Raw genomic sequence first — 14,857 nt, forward strand, 5'->3', positions numbered from 1 at the left:
TTCGATGTAGTGTGCACGTGTAGACGTAGCAACTGACACATATCTTTGTTGCATTCAGCAAGAAGACAGTTCTCCCCGCCCTCAATTTTCTCTTGCTAATGGGTTATTAGCTACATGTCTGGCTTCTTCATGGTTCTTGAGGAGCTGAAAATAGGTCATTCCCAACACGAATACATTGATAATAAAGAGTCAATATCACTTATTTCAGATACAGTAATGGTACACGTATACAAATAGAATATATACATTCAGTGGATTACAAGTTTTACAATAATGTTATATGAACTATTTTGCATAAAGCATATTACGTGATATTCACGGGTATATTTCTACAAAGAATGTGGGGTGTAAGTCACTTATCCGTTTCCACTTAAATCTCTCTAGAGCTGATCTGCTGTGATAGAACAGCATACACCTCTACAATCTTTGCTAAAGTCTTTGGCTATGTGTACATGAGAAGCATCTGTCCACGGAAATTACTGTCAGGAGAGATTTTCTGACAAACTTCTGTTGACATACTGTGAGTACACATAAAACTTGATAAATCTTTTGATCTGCTCTGTCAACAGAAGCGCCCCCACCCCCCACCCCCCAGTGTCTACACAGATTTTTTGGCAAAAGTTTCTGTCAACAAAATGCATTTTGTGTGTAAATGCTCCGTGAGTTTTAATCGACAAAGCCTGTTTGGGCTACAAAACTCTCAAGTGTAGGTGTAGCCTTTGTCAAGAGCTTATTGCCTTCCGAGATGAGTATACAGACAAATATATCAAAAATTTTCAGCCCAGGTGGTTCAAAATTTTACAAACAATGGCCTCTGTTGTTGGGTTCTTCCTCAAGATTTTTTAAAATTGTTTGCAGTGAAGGTGAAAGCTGAAGATTTTTTTCATTTTCCCTCCCTTCTCTGAAGTCACACTGGTTTTAGCTAACATAGAGATGCCATGTGCTTCCTTTAGTTTTTGGCCTGTCTCATAGACTTCATCCACAATTTTTCATGCCACAAAATGTTCAATCTTGTCTACACACCCATTCTCACAATTGCTACAACTTCTGAAGATGTTCCCATCATAATATAATGATGGAGAGCAACTAAAATTAATTGTGAGGCCAGATAATACGTAATTCTCTTAAATAAACATGAAAACTACTTGAATGTGAACCACTGAGTCCTCAAAAGATAATGGAACAAATAATCAAGAAATCAGTTTGAAAATACAAAGAAAATAGTAAAACAATATGGAAGAGTCCAGATAGATTTGTGAAGTACAAACCATGTCAAACAACCTAACCATATTTTTTGACAGGATAACATGGAACAAGCAGGGGGTTCCGTGGCACTTCTGTGGGAAGGCACTTGTGTGGGATAGCTGACATCCTCAAGGACCCACTGCCAACACTACAAAGAATAAACTAGAAAATCACCTTTCAAAAGAGTGAAACTGACATTTAAAGTCACTTTTATATTATTATCTATGCCAAATATTCAAAAATCATGCATTCCACCACCACAAGTAATGAGTTTGCCTTTAAAACCAGGTAATTATGGATCAGAGCACAGTAAAAGGAGCAGTGTGAGGGAGCAGTTCCATTTGTGTCAGTCTGGGGCTTTGATCCATCACATTTGGGCTATGTCTACACTACAGCAATTATTTGAAAGAAGATCTTCGAGAAAATCTCTTCTGAAAAAGCTTCTTTCAATATTGTAGCCACACACAAAAAGTGGGTTGAAAAGGCAATCTGTTCTTTTGATAGAGAGTGGCCACACAGCCTTGGCTGCTCTTTCGAAAGAATGGGCCAGGAGACTTCATGGATGGGGTTGCATAGGCAGCCAGCCCTTCCAGGAACTCCCAGCCAGGTGCTCCCTTAAAAGGCCCTTCCCAAACGCCCGCTCCCTGCACTTGCTGAGGCCAGCCTTGCTGCACAAAGCACAGTAGAGCTGGTGCAGGGACCAGAAGCTGTGAGCTATAGACCCACAATAGCTCCCAGGCTGGCACCAGACCCACACTGTGATCAGACTGCTGGCAATGGTGATTTCAGATGCCCTCCATCTCCTCTGATTGCAGAGACCTCCCACTGGTGCCAAGGAGCCCAACCCCCGCTCCCAGGGCCCTGGCTGCACCCCACCCACCTCCCCAGGAGATCAGGCACTTTTGGAGCAACCCTACCAGTTCTGAATGGTGGGACTGGTGATGGGTGAGTGGGACAACATGCAGATGGGTGAGTGGGACAACTCCAGAACTTCTGCATAAGGAAGGAGACATTTCTGGAGCTCTGCACCTGGTTCATCCCTGCCTTCCAACACCAGGACACCTGCATGTGGCCCACTCCACCCCAACGAAAAGTGGGTTGCCATCACAATGTGGAAGCTGGCATCCATGGACAGCTGCCACTCTTTGAGACAACAATTCAAGGTGGGCAAGTCGACAGTCAGGGCTGTCCTCATGGAGGTATGGCACACTGGGCTCACAGTCCCAGCAAAAAGAGAGGAGAGGAGGCTCCTGAGCAAGGGGGACCCTCAGGGCCAGGGTTGGAGGTGCAAGGGGTTAGGTCAAGGGTCAGAGCCAGGCCTATCCTACAGAGAACAAACTGCCCCAACCCCACACAAGCCTCTTGCTTGGGGGACAGCCTCATGGTTGGAGGAAAAGGGGGCCAGGAGAGCTTGCTGGGGCAAGGGACACTGCTTCATCCACTCATGAGTGTGTTCACCCTCCACCCCATGCAGGTGGTGAGCGTAATCAACAAAATCCTCTTCTGGAGGGTCATCCTTGTTGGAGACCTGGATGAGTCTGTCACCTGGTTCACTGGCCCTGCCTTCCCTACTTTTTTGGCACCATTGACAGCACCTATATGAGCATCTGTGCACTGGGTCGTAGAGCAGACTTCCATATTAACAAGAAGAGCTAGGAACTGAACATGCTGCAGCCCCTGGTGGACCATTGGGAATACTTAATGGACATCTACATGAACTGGTTGGGAAAGCCCAATAACACACTGGCCTTCCACAACACCACACTCTGCCACTGGAAGGAGGCAAGAACTTACATTCTCCCAATAGGAGCCTGAGGTCGAGGACATCAAAATTCCGCTGTCTATGGTGGTGAATGTGGCCTACTACTGCCAACACCAGTTCATAAGTCTGCACACTTTCGACCAGAATCAAACCCAGGTATTGGTACATCACATTTGCAGATCTGGGATTTCCTGGACCTCCCTGCCCCACCATCAGCCTTGCACACTCACCCCCATCATCATCCACAGGAGACCCCACCTTTCACCGCTGCTGGACGGGCAGCTGCAAAGCAAGCATGAGGCCAGCATTAGGACTCACGTGTACACATGGAAGGGGAGAGACAGAAAATACAGGGCAAGTTGGGACACCCGCAGGAGGGCTCACATACAAGACCGACCCTTTCAAAACGCGATATCTGGTCACCCTAGCTAAAACACAGTGTCCGCACGTAACGCCCAAAGCTCCCTTTGCAGGAGCGGATGCTAGGGGGCAGATGCGCCGGGGAGGACTTTCTTTCAGGTGGCAAGCAGGAGGGGAACACAGGGGGAGTAGAAACGGCCCTTCCGTCCCTGACAGTCCCTTCTCCTTCGAGGTCAAACGAGCGTCTCCGGTGCTGATGGCGGGCTCTTATGTTTGACGGAGAAGCAACGTCCGCGTTTCTGCGGTTTGCTCACTTTTCGGCCGTCCTTCCTCAGCGTCGTAGAGCACAGTTCAAGGAGCAGCGTGAGTGAGCAGTTCCATTTCTGTCACCTTGGGCCTTTGGTCCATCACATTTGGAGAGCTGCGATTTCTTTAGGCAAGCGTGACTGCACATAGCACGTAACAGGCTTCTGGCGCAGAACTGCTACCATCCGAATCTGGTGGAATTTCTCAGAAGGACCTGCAGGGTTCTCTGCAGACAGCGTGAACCTTTGCTTTTCTTAGCCCGCGCCCCCAACAGGCGGGCAGGGAGGCGACGCGTCCCCTTTACTTGCCTGCTTTTCTTCTTCTTGCGGTCACGATATCAGGCGCTAGGGATGTGTGGGTCCGCAAGGCAGGGGGCATGTTTGAATTTCTCTGCTGGGCTCAGGAAAGATGTATTTTGTTTACACAAAAGAAACGGAGAAGGGTAGTTTGCCACGTCACCTGTCCGCGTTGGGTGCAGGTCATGTCCCAAGTGCTCTGCAAGGCCAAAGGTAATCTTTTTAGGGGTGCGAAGAGATGTGCGGACAGGGGTTTGCGCTGAGTTCACAGTTTGTGTCTGAGAGGGGAAGGAAGCAACAGAAAAGGCATGGGGGATGAGCTCAAATGCTACTGTGCTCGCTGTGCATGTGAGAAGTAGCAGGATGGATGCCTGCATCCTCCAAACAGCCGTGTCTTTCTTCTCCACCCACATCCGTCACAGACTTATGACTGTGCAGAACGGGGCGCTGCCGGACGCTTTAGGGTGAGGATTCTGCTCGGAGGGAGTAAAAGGAGCAGCTTCCCTTCCAGGAGAGCGCAAGCCTGAGTTCTTATCATTTCAAAGGCTCCTTGTGTGTGTTGTCCTCAGGTAGAGGCCTGGGAAGCCGAGTCAGCTGTGAAAGCAGGAATGTGTCGGTCACACAGGAAGGCGAAGGGCAATGGACTGAAAAAATGTCATGACTTCAAGCGTCCTTTCGAGCCGGGCAGAAGGATCCGGCGTCAGACACGTTTGCCGTTGCTCCTACTTCCCTCTTCTGCGCCAGAATGGGGGGCGCGGAGGGGTGGGGCGGTGCGTACAGTGTGCTGCGCCTGCTCGAGACGATCTCAGGGCCCTTGCGGGTCAGCGAGGGCCGGGGCAAGAAGTTGCGGTATCCCAGCCAGCAGGCAGGGCTGGCGTCACCCACCCTTGGCTTCCCTTCTTCCTAGGCAGCTGCCCACAGCTGAGGCAGCCATGAGGATGGGAGAGCTACGTGTCTGTGGCTCGTTCCTGTCCGAGGGCGGGGCACAGGCAAGCCTATAATTAGCTCTTAGTGCCAGAGGGACTTCTTCCTCCCTGGCACTTTGAGTCACTTGGACAGCCTCCTTGCTGGGCTCCTTCGATAGCTCAGCTGGTAGAGCGGAGGACTGTAGTCTTCTTTCCTTGGCTATCCTTAGGTCGCTGGTTCAACTCCGGCTCGAAGGAGTGGGCTTTTGTTTCCGTCAGTACAGCCTCTTCTTTAGGCCTTCTCTTCATCGCGCGGTGGATCAACGCTGCAGCGATCGCTCTGCCGGCGCTGGATTTATCCCGTTTCCTTAGGCGCGATAAATTGATCTCCGAGCGCTCTCCCGTCGCCTCCGATACTCCACCAGGGTGAGAAAACTAGCCAGAGTCAATGGGAGAGCAGCCCCCGCTGGCCTTACTGCACACACCATAGGGCGGCAAGTACGCCGACCTCAGCTACGCCATTTGCGCAGCTGAGCTTCCGTAGGTTCCATTGGAGGTGGGGACTGAGCGTGGACAAGGCCTTAGAGCTCCCCTGCTGGCCACTGCCATGTTTGACTCCGCGCGTGCAAGGCTGGCCGCTGGTAATGTGCTCTATTGGAAGCACCACTTCCTACTACTTTCATCCACCACACCTGCTTCCAAATACCAAGGCCACTGTTTATCGCTTGATCGGCACACTTCCTTTTCTTCACCTCCCGCGCTCCCTGCCTACGCATCCAGCTGTCGACCTCGGGCCTCACAAGTACCATTTAGCCCCCTGCTGGCAGGGCGCCTTCCACATAACACTAGCGTGACCGTATTTCCCTCTGCTGAATATGGGACACCTGCTCCAGTTACTTCTAATCAAGCAAGTTCAACAGCAAGCAGTACTATGCGGTACAAAAGTTCAAATTAACATCGAGTTCACCGAGACCCTATTAAAAAGAAAAGCTGAGCAGCTGGAGCCTCTTTCTTTACCTTCTGATCTCTACGGCTGGCGCAGGGAGGGGCCTCACACACGCATACAAACACACACGCACTCCCGTACACCTCTCGCACATCAAGATGCGGCTCGCCGACTGGCCTGACCCAACCCTCCCTGTCCAGTGCTCTTCACCCTCCATGCCCACCTGGGCTCCCAGGACAGACCCGCCTCTCTAGGACCTGGTGCTGCGTCTTCTTGAGACAACATGTGGGCGGCACGTAGGGTCACAGGCCTCTCTCCCCAGATTTCTGTCAAGGTTCACACCACAACATGGCCAGCCGTAGCCTTCTTCCACTGCGCGGGAGTTAAGGCAACAGGGGAGGGCTTCCAGATGCAGGCGGGCGGAGGGGGACGACAGGCATGACTCGGCTCACGGCTTTCAAGAGGTCGTCTCTTCCCCTTACTCTCCCTCCTCCCGCTAGCCTGTGGCCGGAACCAGCCGGTCCCTTCCTGCCCGTAGAAAGGCAGCTATCCTCTCCAAGATGCTGCTGGCCACCGACATAACCCAGCCACCTCTTGTCCCCTGGCCACACGGTGCACAGGCAGGGGTTAAGCACACGTGGTGAACTGTGCATCACGGCCCTGCGGGGGAGCCTGCCTACAGAGTCTGCAGTGCACCTGTCCACAGAGGTGGCTCAGCAGGGGAGGATGCCTCGGACACAGAGAAGTCCTCAACTTCCTGGGGGCAAGACTTAGGCAGGGCTGGCACATGAAGTGGGTGCTAAGACCCTGCCCGGGGGGCTACCGCAAAGCCTGTGGAGGCGGAGCGTGAACAGGCTGCAAAGAGCTCCCAGCGCTCCAGAGCTTAGCCGAGGAGCACAGACTCTTCCTGTGGCTAGGCTCTGGCGCGTGCAGAGATTGGCTCTTCCTGGACAGCCCCCTCAGGCCAGCGGGTCTTCAGCTCTTCACCACGCCGGCAGAGGCAGTGGGGGAAAGGAAAGGGTCTGCCTGCCTGCCAGCCTGCCCGACTAGTGGTTAACTGATTGCTCCGAACGGGGGCTGATCCTCTGCACAAGCGCTGGGCGCAGAACGCATCCTGCTGCAGACGCCTGGGGAGGATGTGGATGAGCAGCAGGGATGGGACACAGCTGGAGAGGAAGAGCATGTAAACATCAGGTGGGCGGGCAGCACAGGTGCCACATAACCGGCCACCTCCTCTCCACACTCACCACTGCTGCTTGGAAACGGGGCAGGGATGAGGAGCCTGCTGGCACACACCAGGCACTGCACTGATGGACCGGCAGGGGGAACGGCCAGCCCTGCACGCCGCAGCTTTGCCCAACCGTCAGCCTTGCACACTCGCCCCCATCATCATCCACAGGACACCCCACCTTTCACCGCTGCTGGATGGGCAGCTGCAAAGCAAGCATGAGGCCAGCATTAGGACTCACGTGTACACATGGAAGGGGAGAGACAGAAAATACAGGGCAAGTCGGGACACCCGCAGGACGGCTCACATGCAGGACCGACCCTTTCAAAACGCGGTATCTGGTCACCCTAGCTAAAACACAGTGTCCGCACGTAACTCCCAAAGCTCCCTTTGCAGGAGCGGATGCTAGGGGGCAGATGCGCCGGGGAGGACTTTCTTTCAGGTGGCAAGCAGGAGGGGAACACAGGGGGAGTAGAAACGGCCCTTCCGTCCCCGACAGTCCCTTCTCCTTCGAGGTCAAACGAGCGTCTCCGGTGCTGATGGCGGGCTCTTACGTTTGACGGAGAAGCAACGTCCGCGTTTCTGCGGTTTGCTCACTTTTCGGCCGTCCTTCCTCAGCGTCGTAGAGCACAGTTCAAGGAGCAGCGTGAGCGAGCAGTTCCATTTCTGTCACCTTGGGCCTTTGGTCCATCACATTTGGAGAGCTGCGATTTCTTTAGGCAAGCGTGACTGCACATAGCACGTAACAGGCTTCTGGCGCAGAACTGCTACCATCCGAATCTGGTGGAATTTCTCAGAAGGACCTGCAGGGTTCTCCGCAGACAGCGTGAACCTTTGCTTTTCTTGGCCCACGCCCCCAACAGGCGGGCAGGGAGGCGACGCGTCCCCTTTACTTGCCTGCTTTTCTTCTTCTTGCGGTCACGATATCAGGCGCTAGGGATGTGTGGGTCCGCAAGGCAGGGGGCATGCTTGAATTTCTCTGATGGGCTCAGGAAAGACGTATTTTGTTTACACACAAGAAAGGGAGCGGGGTAGTTTGCCGCGTCACCTGTCCGCGTTGGGTGCAGGTCATGTCCCAAGTGCTCTGCAAGGCCAAAGGCAATCTTTTTAGGGGTGCGAAGAGATGTGCGGACAGGGGTTTGCGCTGAGTTGACAGTTTGTGTCGGAGAGGGGAAGGAAGCAACAGAAAAGGCATGGGGGATGAGCTCAAATGCTACTGTGCTCGCTGTGCATGTGAGAAGTAGCAGGATGGATGCCTGCATCCTCCAAACAGCCGTGTCTTTCTTCTCCACCCACATCCGTCACAGACTTATGACTGTGCAGAACGGGGCGCTGCCGGACGCTTTAGGGTGAGGATTCTGCTCGGAGGGAGTAAAAGGAGCAGCTTCCCTTCCAGGAGAGCGCAAGCCTGAGTTCTTATCATTTCAAAGGCTCCTTGTGTGTGTTGTCCTCAGGTAGAGGCCTGGGAAGCCGAGTCAGCTGTGAAAGCAGGAATGTGTCGGTCACACAGGAAGGCGAAGGGCAATGGACTGAAAAAATGTCATGACTTCAAGCGTCCTTTCGAGCCGGGCAGAAGGATCCGGCGTCAGACACGTTTGCCGTTGCTCCTACTTCCCTCTTCTGCGCCAGAATGGGGGGCGCGGAGGGGTGGGGCGGTGCGTACAGTGTGCTGCGCCTGCTCGAGACGATCTCAGGGCCCTTGCGGGTCAGCGAGGGCCGGGGCAAGAAGTTGCGGTATCCCAGCCAGCAGGCAGGGCTGGCGTCACCCACCCTTGGCTTCCCTTCTTCCTAGGCAGCTGCCCACAGCTGAGGCAGCCATGAGGAAGGGAGAGCTACGTGTCTGTGGCTCGTTCCTGTCCGAGGGTGGGGCACAGGCAAGCCTATAATTAGCTCTTAGTGCCAGAGGGACTTCTTCCTCCCTGGCACTTTGAGTCACTTGGACAGCCTCCTTGCTGGGCTCCTTCGATAGCTCAGCTGGTAGAGTGGAGGACTGTAGTCTTCTTTCCTTGGCTATCCTTAGGTCGCTGGATCAACTCCGGCTCGAAGGAGTGGGCTTTTGTTTCCGTCAGTACAGCCTCTTCTTTAGGCCTTCTCTTCATCGCGCGGTGGATCAACGCTGCAGCGATCGCTCTGCCGGCGCTGGATTTATCCCGTTTCCTTAGGCGCGATAAATTGATCTCCGAGCGCTCTCCCGTCGCCTCCGATACTCCACCAGGGTGAGAAAACTAGCCAGAGTCAATGGGAGAGCAGCCCCCGCTGGCCTTACTGCACACACCATAGGGCGGCAAGTACGCCGACCTCAGCTACGCCATTTGCGCAGCTGAGCTTCCGTAGGTTCCATTGGAGGTGGGGACTGAGCGTGGACAAGGCCTTAGAGCTCCCCTGCTGGCCACTGCCATGTTTGACTCCGCGCGTGCAAGGCTGGCCGCTGGTAATGTGCTCTATTGGAAGCACCACTTCCTACTACTTTCATCCACCACACCTGCTTCCAAATACCAAGGCCACTGTTTATCGCTTGATCGGCACACTTCCTTTTCTTCACCTCCCGCGCTCCCTGCCTACGCATCCAGCTGTCGACCTCGGGCCTCACAAGTACCATTTAGCCCCCTGCTGGCAGGGCGCCTTCCACATAACACTAGCGTGACCGTATTTCCCTCTGCTGAATATGGGACACCTGCTCCAGTTACTTCTAATCAAGCAAGTTCAACAGCAAGCAGTACTATGCGGTACAAAAGTTCAAATTAACATCGAGTTCACCGAGACCCTATTAAAAAGAAAAGCTGAGCAGCTGGAGCCTCTTTCTTTACCTTCTGATCTCTACGGCTGGCGCAGGGAGGGGCCTCACACACGCATACAAACACACACGCACTCCCGTACACCTCTCGCACATCAAGATGCGGCTCGCCGACTGGCCTGACCCAACCCTCCCTGTCCAGTGCTCTTCACCCTCCATGCCCACCTGGGCTCCCAGGACAGACCCGCCTCTCTAGGACCTGGTGCTGCGTCTTCTTGAGACAACATGTGGGCGGCACGTAGGGTCACAGGCCTCTCTCCCCAGATTTCTGTCAAGGTTCACACCACAACATGGCCAGCCGTAGCCTTCTTCCACTGCGCGGGAGTTAAGGCAACAGGGGAGGGCTTCCAGATGCAGGCGGGCGGAGGGGGACGACAGGCATGACTCGGCTCACGGCTTTCAAGAGGTCGTCTCTTCCCCTTACTCTCCCTCCTCCCGCTAGCCTGTGGCCGGAACCAGCCGGTCCCTTCCTGCCCGTAGAAAGGCAGCTATCCTCTCCAAGATGCTGCTGGCCACCGACATAACCCAGCCACCTCTTGTCCCCTGGCCACACGGTGCACAGGCAGGGGTTAAGCACACGCGGTGAACTGTGCATCACGGCCCTGCGGGGGAGCCTGCCTACAGAGTCTGCAGTGCACCTGTCCACAGAGGTGGCTCAGCAGGGGAGGATGCCTCGGACACAGAGAAGTCCTCAACTTCCTGGGGGCAAGACTTAGGCAGGGCTGGCACATGAAGTGGGTGCTAAGACCCTGCCCGGGGGGCTACCGCAAAGCCTGTGGAGGCGGAGCGTGAACAGGCTGCAAAGAGCTCCCAGCGCTCCAGAGCTTAGCCGAGGAGCACAGACTCTTCCTGTGGCTAGGCTCTGGCGCGTGCAGAGATTGGCTCTTCCTGGACAGCCCCCTCAGGCCAGCGGGTCTTCAGCTCTTCACCACGCCGGCAGAGGCAGTGGGGGAAAGGAAAGGGTCTGCCTGCCTGCCAGCCTGCCCGACTAGTGGTTAACTGATTGCTCCGAACGGGGGCTGATCCTCTGCACAAGCGCTGGGCGCAGAACGCATCCTGCTGCAGACGCCTGGGGAGGATGTGGATGAGCAGCAGGGATGGGACACAGCTGGAGAGGAAGAGCATGTAAACATCAGGTGGGCGGGCAGCACAGGTGCCACATAACCGGCCACCTCCTCTCCACACTCACCACTGCTGCTTGGAAACGGGGCAGGGATGAGGAGCCTGCTGGCACACACCAGGCACTGCACTGATGGACCGGCAGGGGGAACGGCCAGCCCTGCACGCCGCAGCTTTGCCCAACCGTCAGCCTTGCACACTCGCCCCCATCATCATCCACAGGACACCCCACCTTTCACCGCTGCTGGATGGGCAGCTGCAAAGCAAGCATGAGGCCAGCATTAGGACTCACGTGTACACATGGAAGGGGAGAGACAGAAAATACAGGGCAAGTCGGGACACCCGCAGGACGGCTCACATGCAGGACCGACCCTTTCAAAACGCGGTATCTGGTCACCCTAGCTAAAACACAGTGTCCGCACGTAACTCCCAAAGCTCCCTTTGCAGGAGCGGATGCTAGGGGGCAGATGCGCCGGGGAGGACTTTCTTTCAGGTGGCAAGCAGGAGGGGAACACAGGGGGAGTAGAAACGGCCCTTCCGTCCCCGACAGTCCCTTCTCCTTCGAGGTCAAACGAGCGTCTCCGGTGCTGATGGCGGGCTCTTACGTTTGACGGAGAAGCAACGTCCGCGTTTCTGCGGTTTGCTCACTTTTCGGCCGTCCTTCCTCAGCGTCGTAGAGCACAGTTCAAGGAGCAGCGTGAGCGAGCAGTTCCATTTCTGTCACCTTGGGCCTTTGGTCCATCACATTTGGAGAGCTGCGATTTCTTTAGGCAAGCGTGACTGCACATAGCACGTAACAGGCTTCTGGCGCAGAACTGCTACCATCCGAATCTGGTGGAATTTCTCAGAAGGACCTGCAGGGTTCTCCGCAGACAGCGTGAACCTTTGCTTTTCTTGGCCCGCGCCCCCAACAGGCGGGCAGGGAGGCGACGCGTCCCCTTTACTTGCCTGCTTTTCTTCTTCTTGCGGTCACGATATCAGGCGCTAGGGATGTGTGGGTCCGCAAGGCAGGGGGCATGCTTGAATTTCTCTGATGGGCTCAGGAAAGACGTATTTTGTTTACACACAAGAAAGGGAGCGGGGTAGTTTGCCGCGTCACCTGTCCGCGTTGGGTGCAGGTCATGTCCCAAGTGCTCTGCAAGGCCAAAGGCAATCTTTTTAGGGGTGCGAAGAGATGTGCGGACAGGGGTTTGCGCTGAGTTGACAGTTTGTGTCGGAGAGGGGAAGGAAGCAACAGAAAAGGCATGGGGGATGAGCTCAAATGCTACTGTGCTCGCTGTGCATGTGAGAAGTAGCAGGATGGATGCCTGCATCCTCCAAACAGCCGTGTCTTTCTTCTCCACCCACATCCGTCACAGACTTATGACTGTGCAGAACGGGGCGCTGCCGGACGCTTTAGGGTGAGGATTCTGCTCGGAGGGAGTAAAAGGAGCAGCTTCCCTTCCAGGAGAGCGCAAGCCTGAGTTCTTATCATTTCAAAGGCTCCTTGTGTGTGTTGTCCTCAGGTAGAGGCCTGGGAAGCCGAGTCAGCTGTGAAAGCAGGAATGTGTCGGTCACACAGGAAGGCGAAGGGCAATGGACTGAAAAAATGTCATGACTTCAAGCGTCCTTTCGAGCCGGGCAGAAGGATCCGGCGTCAGACACGTTTGCCGTTGCTCCTACTTCCCTCTTCTGCGCCAGAATGGGGGGCGCGGAGGGGTGGGGCGGTGCGTACAGTGTGCTGCGCCTGCTCGAGACGATCTCAGGGCCCTTGCGGGTCAGCGAGGGCCGGGGCAAGAAGTTGCGGTATCCCAGCCAGCAGGCAGGGCTGGCGTCACCCACCCTTGGCTTCCCTTCTTCCTAGGCAGCTGCCCACAGCTGAGGCAGCCATGAGGATGGGAGAGCTACGTGTCTGTGGCTCGTTCCTGTCCGAGGGCGGGGCACAGGCAAGCCTATAATTAGCTCTTAGTGCCAGAGGGACTTCTTCCTCCCTGGCACTTTGAGTCACTTGGACAGCCTCCTTGCTGGGCTCCTTCGATAGCTCAGCTGGTAGAGCGGAGGACTGTAGTCTTCTTTCCTTGGCTATCCTTAGGTCGCTGGTTCAACTCCGGCTCGAAGGAGTGGGCTTTTGTTTCCGTCAGTACAGCCTCTTCTTTAGGCCTTCTCTTCATCGCGCGGTGGATCGACGCTGCAGCGATCGCTCTGCCGGCGCTGGATTTATCCCGTTTCCTTAGGCGCGATAAATTGATCTCCGAGCGCTCTCCCGTCGCCTCCGATACTCCACCAGGGTGAGAAAACTAGCCAGAGTCAATGGGAGAGCAGCCCCCGCTGGCCTTACTGCACACACCATAGGGCGGCAAGTACGCCGACCTCAGCTACGCCATTTGCGCAGCTGAGCTTCCGTAGGTTCCATTGGAGGTGGGGACTGAGCGTGGACAAGGCCTTAGAGCTCCCCTGCTGGCCACTGCCATGTTTGACTCCGCGCGTGCAAGGCTGGCCGCTGGTAATGTGCTCTATTGGAAGCACCACTTCCTACTACTTTCATCCACCACACCTGCTTCCAAATACCAAGGCCACTGTTTATCGCTTGATCGGCACACTTCCTTTTCTTCACCTCCCGCGCTCCCTGCCTACGCATCCAGCTGTCGACCTCGGGCCTCACAAGTACCATTTAGCCCCCTGCTGGCAGGGCGCCTTCCACATAACACTAGCGTGACCGTATTTCCCTCTGCTGAATATGGGACACCTGCTCCAGTTACTTCTAATCAAGCAAGTTCAACAGCAAGCAGTACTATGCGGTACAAAAGTTCAAATTAACATCGAGTTCACCGAGACCCTATTAAAAAGAAAAGCTGAGCAGCTGGAGCCTCTTTCTTTACCTTCTGATCTCTACGGCTGGCGCAGGGAGGGGCCTCACACACGCATACAAACACACACGCACTCCCGTACACCTCTCGCACATCAAGATGCGGCTCGCCGACTGGCCTGACCCAACCCTCCCTGTCCAGTGCTCTTCACCCTCCATGCCCACCTGGGCTCCCAGGACAGACCCGCCTCTCTAGGACCTGGTGCTGCGTCTTCTTGAGACAACATGTGGGCGGCACGTAGGGTCACAGGCCTCTCTCCCCAGATTTCTGTCAAGGTTCACACCACAACATGGCCAGCCGTAGCCTTCTTCCACTGCGCGGGAGTTAAGGCAACAGGGGAGGGCTTCCAGATGCAGGCGGGCGGAGGGGGACGACAGGCATGACTCGGCTCACGGCTTTCAAGAGGTCGTCTCTTCCCCTTACTCTCCCTCCTCCCGCTAGCCTGTGGCCGGAACCAGCCGGTCCCTTCCTGCCCGTAGAAAGGCAGCTATCCTCTCCAAGATGCTGCTGGCCACCGACATAACCCAGCCACCTCTTGTCCCCTGGCCACACGGTGCACAGGCAGGGGTTAAGCACACGCGGTGAACTGTGCATCACGGCCCTGCGGGGGAGCCTGCCTACAGAGTCTGCAGTGCACCTGTCCACAGAGGTGGCTCAGCAGGGGAGGATGCCTCGGACACAGAGAAGTCCTCAACTTCCTGGGGGCAAGACTTAGGCAGGGCTGGCACATGAAGTGGGTGCTAAGACCCTGCCCGGGGGGCTACCGCAAAGCCTGTGGAGGCGGAGCGTGAACAGGCTGCAAAGAGCTCCCAGCGCTCCAGAGCTTAGCCGAGGAGCACAGACTCTTCCTGTGGCTAGGCTCTGGCGCGTGCAGAGATTGGCTCTTCCTGGACAGCCCCCTCAGGCCAGCGGGTCTTCAGCTCTTCACCACGCCGGCAGAGGCAGTGGGGGAAAGGAAAGGGTCTGCCTGCCTGCCAGCCTGCCCGACTAGTGGTTAACTGATTGCTCCGAACGGGGGCTGATCCTCTGCACAAGCGCTGGGCGCAGAAC

The 14,857-nt window shown here is 55.4% G+C and overlaps 3 non-coding genes across 3 annotated transcripts; all 3 read left to right on the forward strand.

The window, feature by feature from the left end:
* The first annotated feature begins 5,043 nt into the window (after positions 1–5,043).
* On the forward strand, positions 5,044–5,132 carry TRNAY-GUA (transfer RNA tyrosine (anticodon GUA)). Its single transcript is given in 2 exon segments — positions 5,044–5,080; positions 5,097–5,132. It is a non-coding gene; the product is annotated as a tRNA-Tyr (tRNA).
* A 3,875-nt stretch (positions 5,133–9,007) lies between these two features.
* TRNAY-GUA (transfer RNA tyrosine (anticodon GUA)) lies at positions 9,008–9,096 on the forward strand. The gene is given in 2 exon segments: positions 9,008–9,044; positions 9,061–9,096. It is a non-coding gene; the product is annotated as a tRNA-Tyr (tRNA).
* A 3,875-nt stretch (positions 9,097–12,971) lies between these two features.
* TRNAY-GUA (transfer RNA tyrosine (anticodon GUA)) lies at positions 12,972–13,060 on the forward strand. The gene is given in 2 exon segments: positions 12,972–13,008; positions 13,025–13,060. It is a non-coding gene; the product is annotated as a tRNA-Tyr (tRNA).
* The last annotated feature ends 1,797 nt before the right edge of the window (positions 13,061–14,857 follow it).

The sequence above is a fragment of the Carettochelys insculpta genome, chromosome 2, assembly GCF_033958435.1.
Source record: "Carettochelys insculpta isolate YL-2023 chromosome 2, ASM3395843v1, whole genome shotgun sequence".
NCBI classification, from domain to species: Eukaryota; Metazoa; Chordata; order Testudines; family Carettochelyidae; genus Carettochelys; species Carettochelys insculpta.